The following is a 17046-nucleotide window of genomic DNA, read 5'->3' as shown; positions in this document are numbered from 1 at the left end:
TTGACAAAATGTGTGAATTCCTCTGTGAGGAATTGGAGGATCATGGTTCAAACCCAAATCCGCAGGAGTTGTGTCGAGTGCGGTTTGATTTTGAAACAGGTACAATTGTGGGTCCCGATGTAGATAGAGCGGTTGCGACTTTACTGTCCTTCAGGAATGGTGAATGTCAGCAATCATTGTTCGAACAGGAATTCCCTGTGGGGAAAAAGAGAAAAGCGCGACAATACCCTATGAGAGAAGTGCCTCCGGTATGGAAGGAAGCGGTTGCGGCTGATGCCGCTCGAGGTATTGTTGCTGCTCCAGCACATTTTCAGCGTGTTTGGGTACATGTCCCATGGAAGCCTTCTGAGGTGTTAGCACTTAAGCAGACCTTACCTGACCCCCGTAAAAACCCTACAGGTTATTATAAGGAGTTATCACAAACTGCAGAATCGTGTGTCATGAATCTAGATGACATAGATATGTTGTTCGGGAATGTTGTTCCACAGCCTTTATGGGGATCCATCCGTAATACGAATCATGCTGCAGAACTAGGGGGCACATAGGCTAATATTATTGCTGCGGACGCTGGCCAAGTTGGTGGTGCGAAGCCCGACCCGTTAGTAGCAGACCTCCCTGGTAGAATTATTACATACATGAAAACTTTAATGCCCGCGATGCGCGTGAATTGGGATAAACTATCCGCATGTAAGCAGAAGAAAGATGAGACAGTGTCCGATTTCTTTACAAGGTTTGAAGAAACGTTTATCGACCACAGTGGTCAAGACATGAGTACTGAGGGTGGCCAACGGTTATTTGTGGATAAATTTGTGCAGAATCTACTCCCCGAGTTGTGTAAGAAATTAAAAGATTCAGAAAGTTCTTGGGCTGTTTCCTCTTCAGCGCAAATACTGGCTACTGCACAGTATTACGAAAATAGAGATAAAGATGAAAAAGATAGAACAGACAAGAAAACGAAAGAACTGAAAACGAAGGTCCTTTTACAGCAGGCTTACCCGCCACGTGGAGGACAGAATAATTATAGGCAAACCCAAGGTATTTATCAGCAACCCCAACAGTGTCAGAATAACCAACAAATGAATGGGTATTATCAACCACGTATCCCTCTAGGTCCCAATCAATGTTCATATTGCAGAGAGGAAGGTCATTTCAAGTATAGCTGTCCTAAATTAATGCAGCGTACTAGTAATGCGTATGGCGCAAAAGGTAGAGGTGGTCAGCAAGCTCCTAGAGGTAGAGGGTGTGGAAATGTTCCCCAGAACGCGCGTCCTCTTCCGCCTCAAAACACGATAAATAGCTTTGATCAGCAAGCCAATGCAACTGGTAATACAGCTCAGTACTATAATAATGAATATTATGCAGAAGATGACAATGTGGAAGGTAATGACTACTAGGACAGCCATAGACAGAGAGAGGGAGTTGTTTCAGTACCAGTGGATCAGAGTGAACCATATGTTAAAGTGACTACAGCGGGTGTAACAGAGCCCTTTCTGCTGGCCACTGGTGCTGCAAAGAGTTCAATCATGCATTCAAAACTCCCTGGCGCGCCTTTGCCTGGCGAAATGAATGTTTCAGTAGGTTTTTCTGGCGCCCCAGTTAGAAACCCGATTTCTAGTCCTATGCCACTTTCTGTTGGACCTTGTGAGCTAAAAGCACCCCTCATCCTAACGACAGGTTGTGGTGAAAATCTGTTAGGATTAGATTTGTTAAAAAGATTGCATGCAACGCTATATTGTTCTCCCTCAGGAGTACAACTTACATTAGGTAAGGAAGTGATTTCCCCGATGTATTTGTCTAAGAATGCAATGCCGCCTGAATTGTCATCCCTTCCGGATGTCCTTTGGGCTACTGGTCCCAATGATGTGGGTCTCTTGGAAATACCGCCATATGTAGTCACTTTAAAACCCAATGTCAGATTGCCACGTATTCCCCAGTATAAGATCTCCAATGAAGGTCAGAAAGCGTTGTTAGCAATTGTCAGCGATTTGATTAAAAAGGGTGTAATTGAAGAGACAAGAGGCAACGTTTGCAATAGTCCTGTTTTACCTGTCTTAAAACGAACGGACCCTTCACAGCCACCTGTTTACAGATTTGTGATTGATCTTAGAGAGGTAAATAAGATTGTTGTGCCACAGTTTCCAGTTGTCCCTGATATAACTGCCTTGTTAACTATGATTCCAGCCTCCGCTGCATGGTTCTCAGTGATAGATTTAAAGAATGCTTTCTTTAGCATCCCAATTGCAGAGTAGAGCAGGGACATTTTTGGCTTCAGTTTAGGAGGTCGAAGCTTCCGCTTTAAACGCGCTCCACAGGGCTACTGTGAAAGTCCATCAATATACAGTCAGGCTTTAAAAGCGCAGCTTGATGCACTTGTTTTACCTAGTGGCGCTATCCTCATTCAGTACGTTGACGATTTGCTAATCGCCGCGGATACTGAAAAGATTTGCATAGAAGCTACATTGTCATTGTTGCGTCATTTGTCTGCCTTCCATCACAAAGTGTCTCTCTCAAAACTGCAATATTGTCGACAAGAAGTGACCTACTTAGGTCATCTCTTATCGAAGGAGGGAAGGAAACTGACCCCAGAAAGAATTCAAGCCATTGCACAGTTGAGTGTGCCAAGAACACAGAGAGAAGTGCGTGCTTTCTTGGGCATCACTTCATACTGTAGGCACTGGATACCGAATGTTTCTTTGCTGGCAAAACCTTTGTTAACATTAACCTGTAAAGACACACCGAATCCTATCCCATGGTCTGAAGAGTGTCAGAAAAGTTTTTGGGAATTGCGTAATGCATTATGTTCAGCTCCTGTGTTGGGTACCCCTGACTACAGCAAACCTTTTACATTGTATGTTTATGAAAAGGACGGTTGCGCATTATCAGTATTAACACAGCCTTTTGGCGACAGACCGCGTCCATGCGCATATTTTTCGTCAACCTTGGACCCGGTAGCTAGGGCATTGCCAAGTTGTCTGAGAGCTACAGCTGCAGCAGCTATGTCTATTCGACAGTCTGCTGGACTGGTGATGGATAATACATTGATTGTAATGGTTCCACATGCTGTGGATACATTGTTAAACAGGACCAAGACACAGCACTTAACTAGTGCTCGATTGTCCGGGTATGAATTGACACTGTTAGCAAACCATATACACATAAAGAGATGCAACACGTTGAATCCAGCTACATTATTGCCGATTCCAGCAGACCTAGATGAGATTGAGCAACATGATTGTCTGTTCAGAACAGAAGAAGAGACGAAAGGGAGAGTGGATCTTAAAGATACTCCCCTGACTGAGTGTGATGGTACCTTATGGGTGGATGGTTCGTGTTTCAAGCTTCCGAATGGTGATACGACTGCTGCATATGCTATCACAACTTTGCACTGAAGTACTGGGAATTTTAAGCCCAGCGGTGCAGGGGAACACACCCTATGACTTCGGGTACTTCCTGTTTCAGACCTACAGAAACACAGAGTCTTCTGGGTGAAGTCAAAGATCAGTTTATTGGCTGCAGACCAATTACAGGTATCCTAGAAGTACAACAGCGTGTATGTTCTCAGGAGACTGCTAAAAATCACAGAAACGGGCTTCTCCTTAAATACAAAATATCCTGCTTCAGGCATACATTCCTAGTTTTATGGCATGGTCATTTGGATGTATACATTTCCAACGAAAAGGCAGAGTCATGATGACCATCCCACATTCCAGTTAAGCCAGCCCGCAATTATTTACCCAGCAAGGCTCAGATCCCACATCAGATATCGATAGGCCCCAATAAACATGAGCATCTCCTGTTTGGAAAACAAGCCATAAAGCAGGAACAGTCAGGTGAGAAAGAGATTAACTGGAGGCTCGTGTTTAATGTAAAGGCTTTATGGTGTGTCAAGCCCTGATGCTAATCACAGGTGGCCAGAGGACGGGGAACTCGTGAGACCAGACTGACCTGGGGCAGCGGAGCCAAGCTGCCCAGGTCACAGAAAAGTCAAAGAAAGGCACATGGCTCTAAAAGGCCCGTATTTGCTTCATGCTATGTAGCCTATGTGAGGGCAACCATAAGATGGCCACCGCTCTAAAATGCAACCCACGTAGTGATGTATAATAACATATACACAGTGCATTCATAGCTAAAACGTTACACAAAGCACTTGTACATACCGCATTAACCATTCGCGGTTCACTAATACCGGGATAGACAGGGGTAGGGCCCCGCCTCCTACGCGGTCCCAAATTCTAAAGTACGACAGACCCTCCTTTTGCCCTTACATAGGCAATAACTATACTCATTTCAATCCGAGTCTAGGTCAATATTCACGAAGTCATGGAGATGTTGCTGTAGCATCATCCTATTACTTAGCTCGTCCCTCGATACAGGTTTCCTTACACATAATGTAGCACAGAGGCCACATATCGCAGGAGCACACTGTATGCACAGACAGAGCAGGAAAAGGATGGCTAAGATCATTCCAATGACCATCAGAACTTTCCAACCCCAGGCAGATATCAGTTCCCAGAACCACCCCACCAGTGACCAATCTCCTTTATCCACGTGTATGGATTCAGATATTCTATGCAGTTTGGAGATGGCTTGATAAACTGTTGGAGCGTTGTCTGGTATGAAAATGCAACAACTAGATTGGATAACCTTACATACCCCACCGCGGTCTGCAAGTATGACGTCTAGAATCATGCGGTTCTGCAAAGTCATGAGGCGATCCGCTTGGAGCTCAGCTGTCAAATTACCAAGGGCACCAGCCGTAACATTAACAGTGGATTCAACCACACAAGTCAGTTGTCTCAGGTTCCTACTATTGACCATAGGTCCCCAAAACGGCAGGAAACCCAAAAAGAAATCTCCCGCTTCCTGACCGGCAGTATCCTCCTTACTAATCACGCCTCTCACAACTTTGGTCTTGTGATAGTCAGAGGCGGCAGTAAATGTTGGCGGTAGCAGATTTGCAATATAACATGTGCCCGAAAAATCAGGGGGCAACCATGTATATGCTCGGTCATTGCAGATAAAATATGTACCCTTGGCAGCCAAAAACGCAGGGGAAAACTGTGACGGAAAAGTGTACGTTTCAGTACAGTCACTTCTCCCCAGTTGAGCTCTAGGATTCTGACCATTACCTTGCAAACAGAACTGACCTATGTGGGTACGACCCAGATTGGGGATGAGATTTTTCGCTGTCTTTCACCCAGACTAATACTATACCCCGTCGCGTTCCACCCTACATAAGCTCTCAACTCTTCATTGGGAATAGATGAGTATGCGTCGATATCTCTGCTCATATCGGCAACTCCTTTCATTAAAGCTTTGTTATTGGTGCTAGGTCTGATGGAACGCGGTTGTCGCGGGGAGTAGGCATCTAATGCAAAGAGAAACATGGTCTGGAATGCCCATGACGATCCATTGTAACTAAACGGCAGCACTAGATAGGGAATACCCTTATTAATGGTATGTGGCATTAAACCACACACCCAGCAATTGGTTGTATTCATGACTAGTTGGTGCTGGTGCAGGAGCTGAATAAACGAGTTATTCACAAGCTCTGATCGTCTAGCTTGTTCGTGTTCAGGCAGGGGGTGAAAAGAGTGTGAGGAGACAGTAGGAGAAGGTATAGGCTGTACAGTGGGTGCAATGGGCTCTTGAGAGGAGAAGAATACAAATCCTACAGTAAACACTACCATACTACATAATACAAACAGGCATAAAAATACAAAACGTTTGCTCTTCACTATTTTACACATTCTTGCTTTAAAGTTCATTTCCTCAGCGGGTCTCTCCATCTTGAAAAACTCCATCCTCTAATCGTGCCGCTCGCGGCGGGTGAGTATCTTCTGCTAAGGAGTACGCCTGTCAGTCCAGGGAACGCCCTAGACCAACCAGAACCGTTGACCTAACGTCTTCGGCCTGTACCCCAAAGTCTTGGCGCCGCGACCCTGCGGCTGAACCCGGATGGTGGTTCGAAAAACAAAAATCAAGAAAGTCCTTCAGATGGGAGAGCTCTGGTTATCAAAAAAATAAAAAGGTAAAAGAAAAAAAATATTTATTTGTCCATAGGCCTTGGTCTTAGATTATAATGAAAACGGCCAGGTACTGTCTGATCTTGAAACAAGAGTTCAGGCTCTGTAGTGTCCAATCGAATTGACGGTGGCACAGCTTCTTGCAAAATATCGTCACTCTGTTGTGCTGAAGTTGTGCCTTTTATGCGTGCATCACTGAACGGCACAAAACGAGGTACAGTGTCTGTTTCAGAGTCTGCGATACCCTCCTGGACCCACTGGTCATACGGCAGAGGCAAAGGGATTCTTTTCACGTGGGCGCCGTGGATCCAGTTCTTCTTCCCCTTTACTCGAACAGCTTATCTTGTAGACAGAAGTACGAGATGAAGGCCGATCCAACGAGGCTCATCGTTGCTTTTGCGCTGGAAATTTTTTACCAAAACCCACGTGCCAGGGTCGATAGGGTGTCCTGGAGCCTCAGAGGCCTGGGGAAGAGTATCGTGCACCTGTTGGTGTAAAACACGTAATTTAGCCATCAATTCATACAAGTAATCAAGCAGTACTGGATTTTCGATTTCACTGAATTTTGTCGGTCTTGGCACACCCCATACATTGGCCGGGCGGCCAAAAACGACCTCGTAGGGACTAAGTCCCACTCGTGAATGCACGGTCATTCTGGTGGACAGGAGTGCTAGAGGCAGAGCATCAGGCCATTTAAGACCTGAGCTCGCCTGGATTTTGGCCAGTTTGAGTTTTAGAGCGCCATTGTAGCGCTCTACTAATCCAGCTGATTGGGGGTGATTTGCAGCGTGGAATTTCTGTTTTATCCCTACTCCCTCACACACATTCTTCATCACTTGACCCACAAACTCACTCCCATTATCACTCCACACCATTCTTGGCATTCCAAACCTAGGGAAAAATTCCTTCACAAGGGCTTTGGCTGTGGATAGAGCAGTCTTGTCCTTTAGGGGATAGGCCTCTATCCATTTTGAAAAAGCGCAGACAACCACCAACACATATTTCAGGTTGTTGCACCTTTCCATGTGGATAAAATCTAGCTGCAAAACTTCAAATGGATATGATGGAGGCGCAAAATGACCAGCTGGAGTTGGGGTTCCCCTACCAGGGTTGTATTTCAAGCATACCATACAATTCTTGACCACATTCTCTGCACACTTAGGAATTCCAGCATTCTGCCATACTGGAGCCAACAACTTACAGATTCCTTTTGTACTGATATGTGCCATTCCATGTGCCATAGTAACCACTGGAAGCACATATGCATCAGGTAACAACCATCGCCTATGTTCTGACAAATCAATCCAACAACCATTCTCATCCAACTTACCCATACTTTCTCTCCACTTGCTCAACTCTTTCTCTGTGGCTTCAGCTTGAAGGGACTTTACACTTTCTATTGTGTTTTCACACATTCCAACATCACCAACCCATCTTGCAGGGCCTGCAACATACATTCGAGTCTTTACATCTTTTGCTGTTTCTTTCGCGACTTCATCAGCAAACGCATTACCACGACCAACATCATCAGTGATTTTCTTGTGCGCACTGCATTTCATAATCGCAACTTGTAACGGTAGGGTCAGCGACTCAAGGAGATCATTCACCAACTTGCCATTCTGAATCTTAGCGCCATGGGAAGTCAGGAACCCACGTTCTTTCCACAATCGCCCAAAACTATGAGCCACGCCAAAGGCGTATTGGCTATCCGTATATATGTTCACTTTCATTCCTTCAGACAACACGCATGCTCTCGTAAGGGCAATCAATTCTGCTGCTTGAGCCGAATTTTGTGGCACACGCGCAGTTTCCACAATCGTGTGCAAAGTCGTGATAGCATATGCAGCAGTCGTATCACCATTTGGAAGTTTAAAACACGAACCATCCACCCATAAAGTACCATCACACTCAGTCAGGGGAGTATCTTTAAGATCTACTCTTCCTTTCGTCTCTTCTTCTGTTCTGAACAGACAATCACGTTGCTCAATCTCATCTAGGTCTGCTGGAATTGGCAATAGTGTAGCTGGATTCAACGTTGCATCTCTTTATGTGTATATGGTTTGCTAACAGTGTCAGCTCATAACCAGATAATCGCGCACTAGTTAAGTGTTGTGTCTTGGTCCTGTTTAACAATGTATCCACAGCATGTGGAACCATAACAATCAATGTATTATCCATCACTAGGCCAGCAGACTGTCGAATAGACATAGCTGCGGCAGCTGTAGCTCTCAGACAACTTGGCAAAGCCCTCGCTACCGGGTCCAAGGTTGACGAAAAATATGCGCATGGACGCGGTCTGTCGCCAAAAGGCTGTGTTAACACTGATAATGCGCAACCATCTTTCTCATGAACATACAATGTAAAAGGCTTGCTGTAGTCAGGGGTACCCAACACAGGAGCTGAACACAATGCATTGCGCAATTCCAAAAAACTTTTCTGACACTCTTCAGACCATGGAATAGGATTCGGTGTATCTTTGCATGTTAATGCTAACAAAGGTTTTGCCAACAAGGAAAAATTAGGAATCCAATGCCTACAGTATGAAGTAATGCCCAAGAAAGCACGCACTTCTCTCTGTGTTCTTGGCACACTCAACTGTGCAATGGCTTGAATTCTTTCTGGGGTCAGTTTCCTTCCCTCCTTCGATAAGAGATGACCTAAGTAGGTCACTTCTTGTCGACAATATTGCAGCTTTGAGAGAGACACTTTGTGATGGAAGGCAGATAAATGACGCAACAATGACAAGGTAGCATTTTTGCAAATCTTTTCAGTATCCGCGGCGATTAGTAAATCGTCAACATACTGAATGAAGATAGCGCCACTAGGTAAAACAAGTGCATCAAGCTGCGCTTTTAAAGCCTGACTGTATATTGATGGACTCTCACAGTAGCCCTGGGGAGCGCGTTTAAAGCGGAAGCTGCGACCTCCTAAACTAAAGCCAAAAATGTCTCTGCTCTCCTCTGCAATTTGGATGCTAAAGAAAGCATTCTTTAGATCGATCACTGAGAACCATGCAGCGGAGGCTGGAATCATAGTTAACAAGGCAGTTATATCAGGGACAACTGGAAACTGTGGTACAACAATCTTATTAACCTCTCTAAGATCAATCACAAATCTGTAAACAGGTGGCTGTGAAGGGTCCGTTCGTTTTAAGACAGGTAAAACAAGACTATTGCAAACGTTGCCCCTTGTCTCTTCAATTACACCCTTTTTAATCAAATCACTGACAATTGCTAACAATGCTTTCTGACCTTCATTGGAGATCTTGTACTGGGGAATACGTGGCAATCTGATATTGGCTTTTAAAGTGACCACATATGGCGGTATTTCCAAAAGACCCACATCATTGGGACCAGTAGCCCAAAGGACATCCGGAAGGGATGACAATTCAGGTGGCATTGCATTTTTAGACAAATACATTGGGGAAATCACTTTCTTGCCTAATGTAAGTTGTACTCCTGAGGGAGAACAATATAGCGTTGCATGCAATCTTTTTAGCAAATCTAATCCTAGCAGATTTTCACCACATCCTGTCGTTAGGATGAGGGGTGCTTTTAGCTCACAAGGTCCAACAGAAAGTGACATAGGGCTAGAAATCGGATTCCTAACTGGGGCGCCAGAAAAACCTACTGAAACATTCATTTCGCCAGACAAAGGCGCGCCAGGGAGTTTTGAATGCATAATTGAACTCTTTGCAGCACCAGTATCCAGCAGAAAGGGCTCTGTTACATTTGCTGTAGTTACTTTAACATAAGGTCCGCTCTGATCCACTGGCACTGAAACAACTCCCTCTCTCTGTCTACGGCTGTCCTAGTAATCATTATCTTCTACATTGTCGTCTTCTGCATAATAATCATTATTGTAGTACTGAGCTGTATTACCAGTCGCGTTGGCTTGCTGATCAAAGCTATTTATGGTGTTTTGAGGCGGGAGAGGACGCGCGTTCTGGAGAACATTTCCACGCCCTCTGCCTCTAGGAGCTTGCTGACCACCTCTATCTCTTGCGCCATACGCATTACTGTTACGCTGCATTAATTTAGGGCAACTATATTTAAAATGACCTTCCTCTTTGCAATATGAACATTGGTTGGGACCTACAGGGATTCGTGGTTGATAATACCCATTCATTTGCTGACTATTCTGAAATTGTTGGGGTTGCTGATAGATACCTTGTGTTTGCCTATAATTACTCTGTCCTCCACGTGGTGGATAAGCCTGCTGCAAGAGGACCTTTGTTTTTAGTTCTTTCGTTTTCTTATCTGTTCTATCCTTCTCATCTTTGTCTCTATTCTCATAATACTGTGCAGTAGCCAGTATTTGCGCTGAAGAGGAAACAGCCCAGGAACTTTCTGAGTCTTTTAATTTTTTACACAACTCGGGAAGTAGATTCTGCACAAATTTATCAACAAATAACCGTTGGCCACCTTCAGTGCTCATGTCTTGACCACTGTGGTCAATAAACGTTTCTTCAAACCTGGTGAAGAAATCAGACACTGTCTCATCTTTCTTCTGCTTACATGCGTATAGTTTATCCCAATTTACGCGCATCGCAGGCATTATAGTTTTCATGTAGGTAATAATTCGACCAGGGAGTTCTGCTACTAAAGGGTCAGGTTTTGCGCCACCAACTTGGCCAGCATCTGCAGCAATGATATTAGCCCATGTGTTACCCAATTCTGCAGCGTGATCTACATTACGAATGGATCCCCATAAAGGCTGTGGAACAACATTCCCAAACAACATGTCTATGTCAGCCGGATTCATTACACATGATTCTGCAGTTTGTGATAACTCCTTATAATAACCTGTAGGGGTTTTACGGGGGTCAGGCAATGTCTGCTTAAGCGCTAACACCTCAGATCTCTTCCATGGGACATGCACCCAAACACGCTGAAAATGAGCTGGAGCAGCAACAATATTTCTAGCGGCATCAGCCGCAACGGCTTCCTTCCATACCGGAGGGACTTCTCTCATAGGGTATTGTCGCGCTTTTCCCTTCTTCCCCACAGGGAATTCCTGTTCGAACAATGATTGCTGACAATCCCCATTTCTGAGGGACAGTAAAGTCGCAACTGCTTTATCTACATTGGGACCCACAATTGTACCTTTTTCAAAATCAAATCGCACTCGACACAATTCCTGTGGGTTTGGGTTTGCACCATTATCCTCCAATTCCTCACAGAGGAATTCACACATTTTATCAAAGACATACCTCTGTTTTGGGGCATCCCATTGGTGAAAAACGTTAACAACTGATTCCTCATCATAGAGTGAAGGGAAACCAATCCACCTACGTGCCAGATGATCTAACACCTCTTTCTCGTCGGGACCAGGCAGCTGACTGCGCAATTGCTTACGCTGTAAGGCAGGAGTCGCACTAGATGACCCAAAGAGAGGCGACATTAGACTAGTAACTACATTAGCTAGTCGTTGTCGTGCTGAAGGAGAGGTTGAGGCGAAAACGGGGGGATAGACAGAGGGAAGAAAAACAGATTCAGATACAGGTACCTGGGTAGTGTAAGAAGGAGCGCCAGGGGAAGCCGCTGGCGTGCTAGGCAAAGTCGCAGGAAGCGCGGGGGTAACAGGTAGCAAAACTGGCAGCCCTTGAGAGGGCTGCACTGCAGGGATAGGAGCCAGCTGAGGAGGAGCTGGCGGCTGTGGGAAGGCTTGCGGCATATTTACTGGAGGCTGCGCATTTACAAGCTGTGGAGGCGCGGTGGCATTTTGCGCATACGGGGGTGGCGAACTTAACAAATGGGACATTAGGGAATCTTTCTCTTTCTCTTTTGTCTCATCTTGCACAAGGGGTGACAAAACAGGGTAACATTTATCAATCCCTAGTTTGCGCTGTCTATGTAACTGTTCCTTCATTTGTTCCTCCTCATTATCTTTAAATTGCACAGCTGCTTGCATCACTGACATACCTCTTTCTCTCTTATTCCTCTTTGCTAGCTTAATTTCCTTCTGTTTGGCTTCCTTTCGCCATAGGCGGAAAGAATCAAACATCGCCGGCCGGGCTTTCTTTTTAAACAATTTAACTTCCAAATTATCTAAGATATCTGTATCGAAACTACCATTTTGGGGCCATTTTAAAACACCGTCCTTTCTGGTGTCTCGGATCCATACTTCATTATATGCAATGGGGCCCACGCCATGTTTTACATAAAGCTCATAAGTTGGAGTACCAATCGGAGGAACCGGACATGAATCCTCTAACTGGAAATCCCTTCTACAACTTAAACAAAACCAATTACCAAATACACTAGCACCAGGCATCTTTGCTCACTAGTCTAGTTCCCAACTTCAAAGGATTATCGATTACGATAGTCTCGTGAATACACGAGTCCTCTGGCTTTGGGGTTTGCAAACTCCAAATCAAAATAATCCCGAAGGATACCAAATTCAAACTGGGAGACGCTCCACTTATACTTAACTGAATATCGATGATCAATGGCGTCACCAGAAGACTCTCTCGATTGTTTCGCTCTACCAAAATCGTCAAGGGTCCAAAACAGGGCGATTAATCAGGGCAGCAGTCCTTCGTAGCCGTCGGGACGCGGAGAACCTCGCAGAAAAGACTTTCGGACCACGTCGACATGCAGGGGTCGATGAAGTGGCGGCCTTCCTCCAGAATTTCCACACAAAGCTCCTCACGAACCTCTGGCTTGGACCGGTACCGCTGAAATCAAGCCGAGTTGGGCGCCAACTGAAGTACTGGGAATTTTAAGCCCAGCGGTGAAGGGGAACACACCCTATGACTTCGGGTTCTTCCTGTTTCAGACCTACAGAAACACAGAGTCTTCTGGGTGAAGTCAAAGATCAGTTTATTGGCTGCAGACCAATTACAGGTATCCTAGAAGTACAACAGCGTGTATGTTCTTAGGAGACTGCTAAAAATCACAGAAACGGGCTTCTCCTTAAATACAAAATATCCTGCTTCAGGCATACATTCCTAGTTTTATGGCATGGTCATTTGGATGTATACATTTCAAACGAAAAGGCAGAGTCATGATGACCATCTCACATTCCAGTTAAGCCAGCCCGCAATTATTTACCCAGCAAGGCTCAGTTCCCACATCAGATATCGATAGGCCCCAATAAACATGAGCATCTCCTGTTTGGAAAACAAGCCATAAAGCAGGAACAGTCAGGTGAGAAAGAGATTAGCTGGAGGCTCGTGTTTAATGTAAAGGCTTTATGGTGTGTCAAGCCCTGATGCTAATCACAGGTGGCCAGAGGACGGGGAACTCGTGAGACCGGACTGACCTGGGGCAGCGGAGCCAAGCTGCCCAGGTCACAGAAAAGTCAAAGAAAGGCACATGTGCTCTAAAAGGCCCGTATTTGCTTCATGCTATGTAGCCTATGTGAGGGCAACCATAAGATGGCCACCGCTCTAAAATGGGACCCACGGAGTGATGTATAATAACATATACACAGTGCATTCATAGCTAAAACGTTACACAAAGCACTTGTACATACCGCATTAACCATTCGCGGTTCACTAATACCGGGATAGACAGGGGTAGGGCCCTGCCTCCTATGCGGTCCCAAATTCTAAAGTACGACAGCACACGATTGTTGAAACTGCACGTGTGCCACATAATTCGGCTCAAGCAGCAGAATTAATTGCCCTTACAAGAGCATGCGTGTTGTCTGAAGGAATGAAAGTGAACATATATACTGACAGCCAGTACGCCTTTGGTGTGGCTCATAGTTTTGGGCGATTATGGAAAGAACATGGGTTCCTGACTTCGAATGGAGCTAAAATTCAGAATGGCAAGTTGGTGAATGATCTCCTTGAGTCACTGACCCTACCGTTACAAGTTGCGATTATGAAATGCAGTGCGCACAAGAAAATCACCGATGATGTTGGTCGCGGTAATGCGTTTGCTGATGAAATCGCGAAAGAAACAGCAAAAGATGTGACGACTCAAATGTATGTTGCAGGCCCTGCAAGATGGGTTGGTGATGTTGGAATGTGTGAAGACACGATAGAGAGTGTGAAGTCCCTTTAAGCTGAAGCCACAGAGAAAGAGTTGAGCAAGTGGAGAGAAAGTACGGGTAAATTGGATGAGAATGGTTGTTGGGTTGATTTGTCAGAACATCAGCAATGGTTGTTACCTGATGCATATGTGCTTCCAGTGGTTACTATGGCACATGGAATGGCACATATCAGTATGAAAGGAATCTGTAAGTTGTTGGCTCCAGTATGGCAGAATGCTGGAATTCCCAAGTGTGCAGAGAATGTGGTCAAGAATTGTATGGTATGTTTGAAATACAACCCTGGTAGGGGAACCCCAACTCCAGCTGGTCATTTTGCGCCTCCATCATATCCATTTGAGGTTTTGCAGCTAGATTTTATCCACATGGAGAGGTGCAATAACTTGAAATATGTACTAGTTGTTGTTTGCGCGTTTTCAAAATGGATAGAAGCATATCCCCTAAAGGACAACACTGCTTTATCCACAGCCAAAGCCCTTGTGAAAGAATTTTTTCCTAGGTTTGGAATGCCAAGAATGGTGTGGAGTGATAATGGGAGTGAATTTGTGGGTCGAGTGATGAAGAATGTGTGTGAGGGGTTAGGGATAAAGCAAAAGTTTCACGCTGCAAATCACCCCCAATCAGCTGGATTAGTAGAGTGCTACAATGGCACTCTAAAGCTAAAACTAGCCAAAATCCAGGCGAGCACCGGTCTTAAATGGCCTGACGCTCTGGCTTTAGCACTCCTATCCACCAGAATGACCGTGCACTCACGAGTGGGACTTAGCCCATATGAAATCATTTCTGGCCGCCCGGCCAATGTATGGGGTGTGCCAAGACCGACGAAATTCAGCGAAATCGAACATTCAGTACTGCTTGATTTTCTGTATGAATTGACGGCTAAATTGCGTGTTTTACACCAACAGGTGCATGATACTCTCCCCCAGGCCTCTGAAGCTCCAGGACACCCTATCGACCCTGGCACGTGGGTTCTTGTGAGGAACTTCCAGCGAAAGAGCAGCGATGAGCCCCGTTGGATTGGCCCTCACCTCGTACTTCTGTCGACAAGGTCAGCGGGTCGAGTAAAAGGGAAGAAGAATTGGATTCACGGCGCCTACTGCAAGAGGATCCCTTTGCCTCTACCATATGACCAGTGGGTCCAGGAGGGTATCGCTGATTCTGAAACAGACACTGTACCCCGTTTTGTACCATTTAGTGATGCACGCGTAAGAGGCACAACTTCAGCACAAGAGAGTGACGATATTTTGCAAGAAGCTGTGCCACCGTCAATTCGATTGGACACCACAGAGCCTGAACTCTTGTTTCAAGACCAGACAGTATCTGGCAGAAACCGCTACAACTTGAGACCAAGGCCTATGGACAAATAAAAATTCCTTTCCCTTACTATTTTTTTGATATTATAGCTCTCCCATCTGAAGGACTTTTCTTGATTTTGTTTTTCGAACCACCATCCGGGTTCAGCCGCAGGGTCGCGGTGCCAAGACTTTGGGGTACAGGCCGAAGACGTTAGGTCAACGGTTCTGGTTGGTCTAGGGCGTTCCCTGGACTAACAGGCGTACTCCTTAGCAGAAGATACTCTCCCGCCGCAAGCGGCACGATTAGAGGATGGAGTTTTTCAAGATGGAGAGACTCGCTGAGGAAATGAACTTTAAAATGAAAATATGTAGAATAATGAAGAGCAAACGTTTTGTATTTTTATGTCTGTTTATACTATGTAGTATGATGGTGTTTTCTGTAGGATTTGTATTCTTCTCCTCTCAAGTGCCCTTTGCACCCACTGAACAGCCTATACCTCCTCCTACTGTCTCCTTGCACTCTTTCCACCCTCTGCCTGAACACGAACAAGCTAGACGATCAGAGTTTGTAAGCAACTCGTTTATTCAGCTCCTGCACCAGCACCAACTAGTCATGAATACAACCAATTGCTGGGTGTGTGGGTTAATGTCACATACCATTAACAAGGGTATTCCTTATCTAGTGCTGCCGTTTAGTTACAATGGATCGTCGTGGGCATTCCAGACCATGTTTCTTTTTGCATTAGATGCCTACTCCCCGCGACAACCGCGTTCCATCAGACCTAGCACAAATAATAAAGCCTTAATGAAAGGAGTTGCCGATATGAGCAGAGATATCGATGCATACTCATCTATTCCCAAGGATGAATTGCGAGCTTATGTAGGGTGGAACGCGACGGGGTATAGTATTAGTCTGGACGAAAGGCAGCGAAAAATCTCTTCACCAATTTGGGTCGTACCCCACATAGGTCGGTTCTGTTTACAAGGTAATGGTCAGAATCCAAGAGCTCAACTGGGGAGAAGTGACTGTACTGAAACGTACACTTTTCCATCGCAGTTTTCCCCTGCGTTTTTGGCTGCCAAGGGTACATATTTTGTCTGCAATGACCGAGCATATACATGGTTGCCCCCTGATTTCTCGGGCACATGTTATTTTGCAAATTTGCTACCGCCGACATTTACTGCTGCCTCTGATTATCACAAGACCAGAGTTGTGAGAGGAGTGATTAGTAAGGATGATACTGCCGGTCAGGAAGCAGGAGACTTCTTTTTGGGTTTCCTGCCGTTTTGGGGACCTATGCACAATAGTAGGAACCTGAGACAACTGACTCGTGTGGTTGAATCCACCGTTAATGTTACGGCTGGTGCCCTTGGTAATTTGACAGCTGAGCTCCAAGCGGATCGCCTCATGACTTTGCAGAACCGTATGGTTCTAGACTTCATACTTGCAGACCGCGGTGGGGTATGTAAGGTTATCCAATCTAGCTGTTGCATTTTCATACCAGATAACGCTCCAACAGTTTATCAAGCCATCTCCAAACTGCATAAAATATCTGAATTCATACATGTGGATAAAGGAGATTGGTCACTGATGGGGTGGTTCTGGGAACTGATATCTGCCTGGGGTTGGAAGATTCTGATGGTCATTGGAATGATCTTAGCCATCCTTTTCCTGTTCTGTCTGTGCATACAGTGTGCTCCTGCGATATGTGGCCTCTGTGCTA

The sequence above is a fragment of the Triturus cristatus genome, chromosome 1_2, assembly GCF_964204655.1.
Source record: "Triturus cristatus chromosome 1_2, aTriCri1.1, whole genome shotgun sequence".
Lineage (NCBI taxonomy): Eukaryota > Metazoa > Chordata > Amphibia > Caudata > Salamandridae > Triturus > Triturus cristatus.
Note: the sequence above shows the minus strand (reverse complement) of the source record.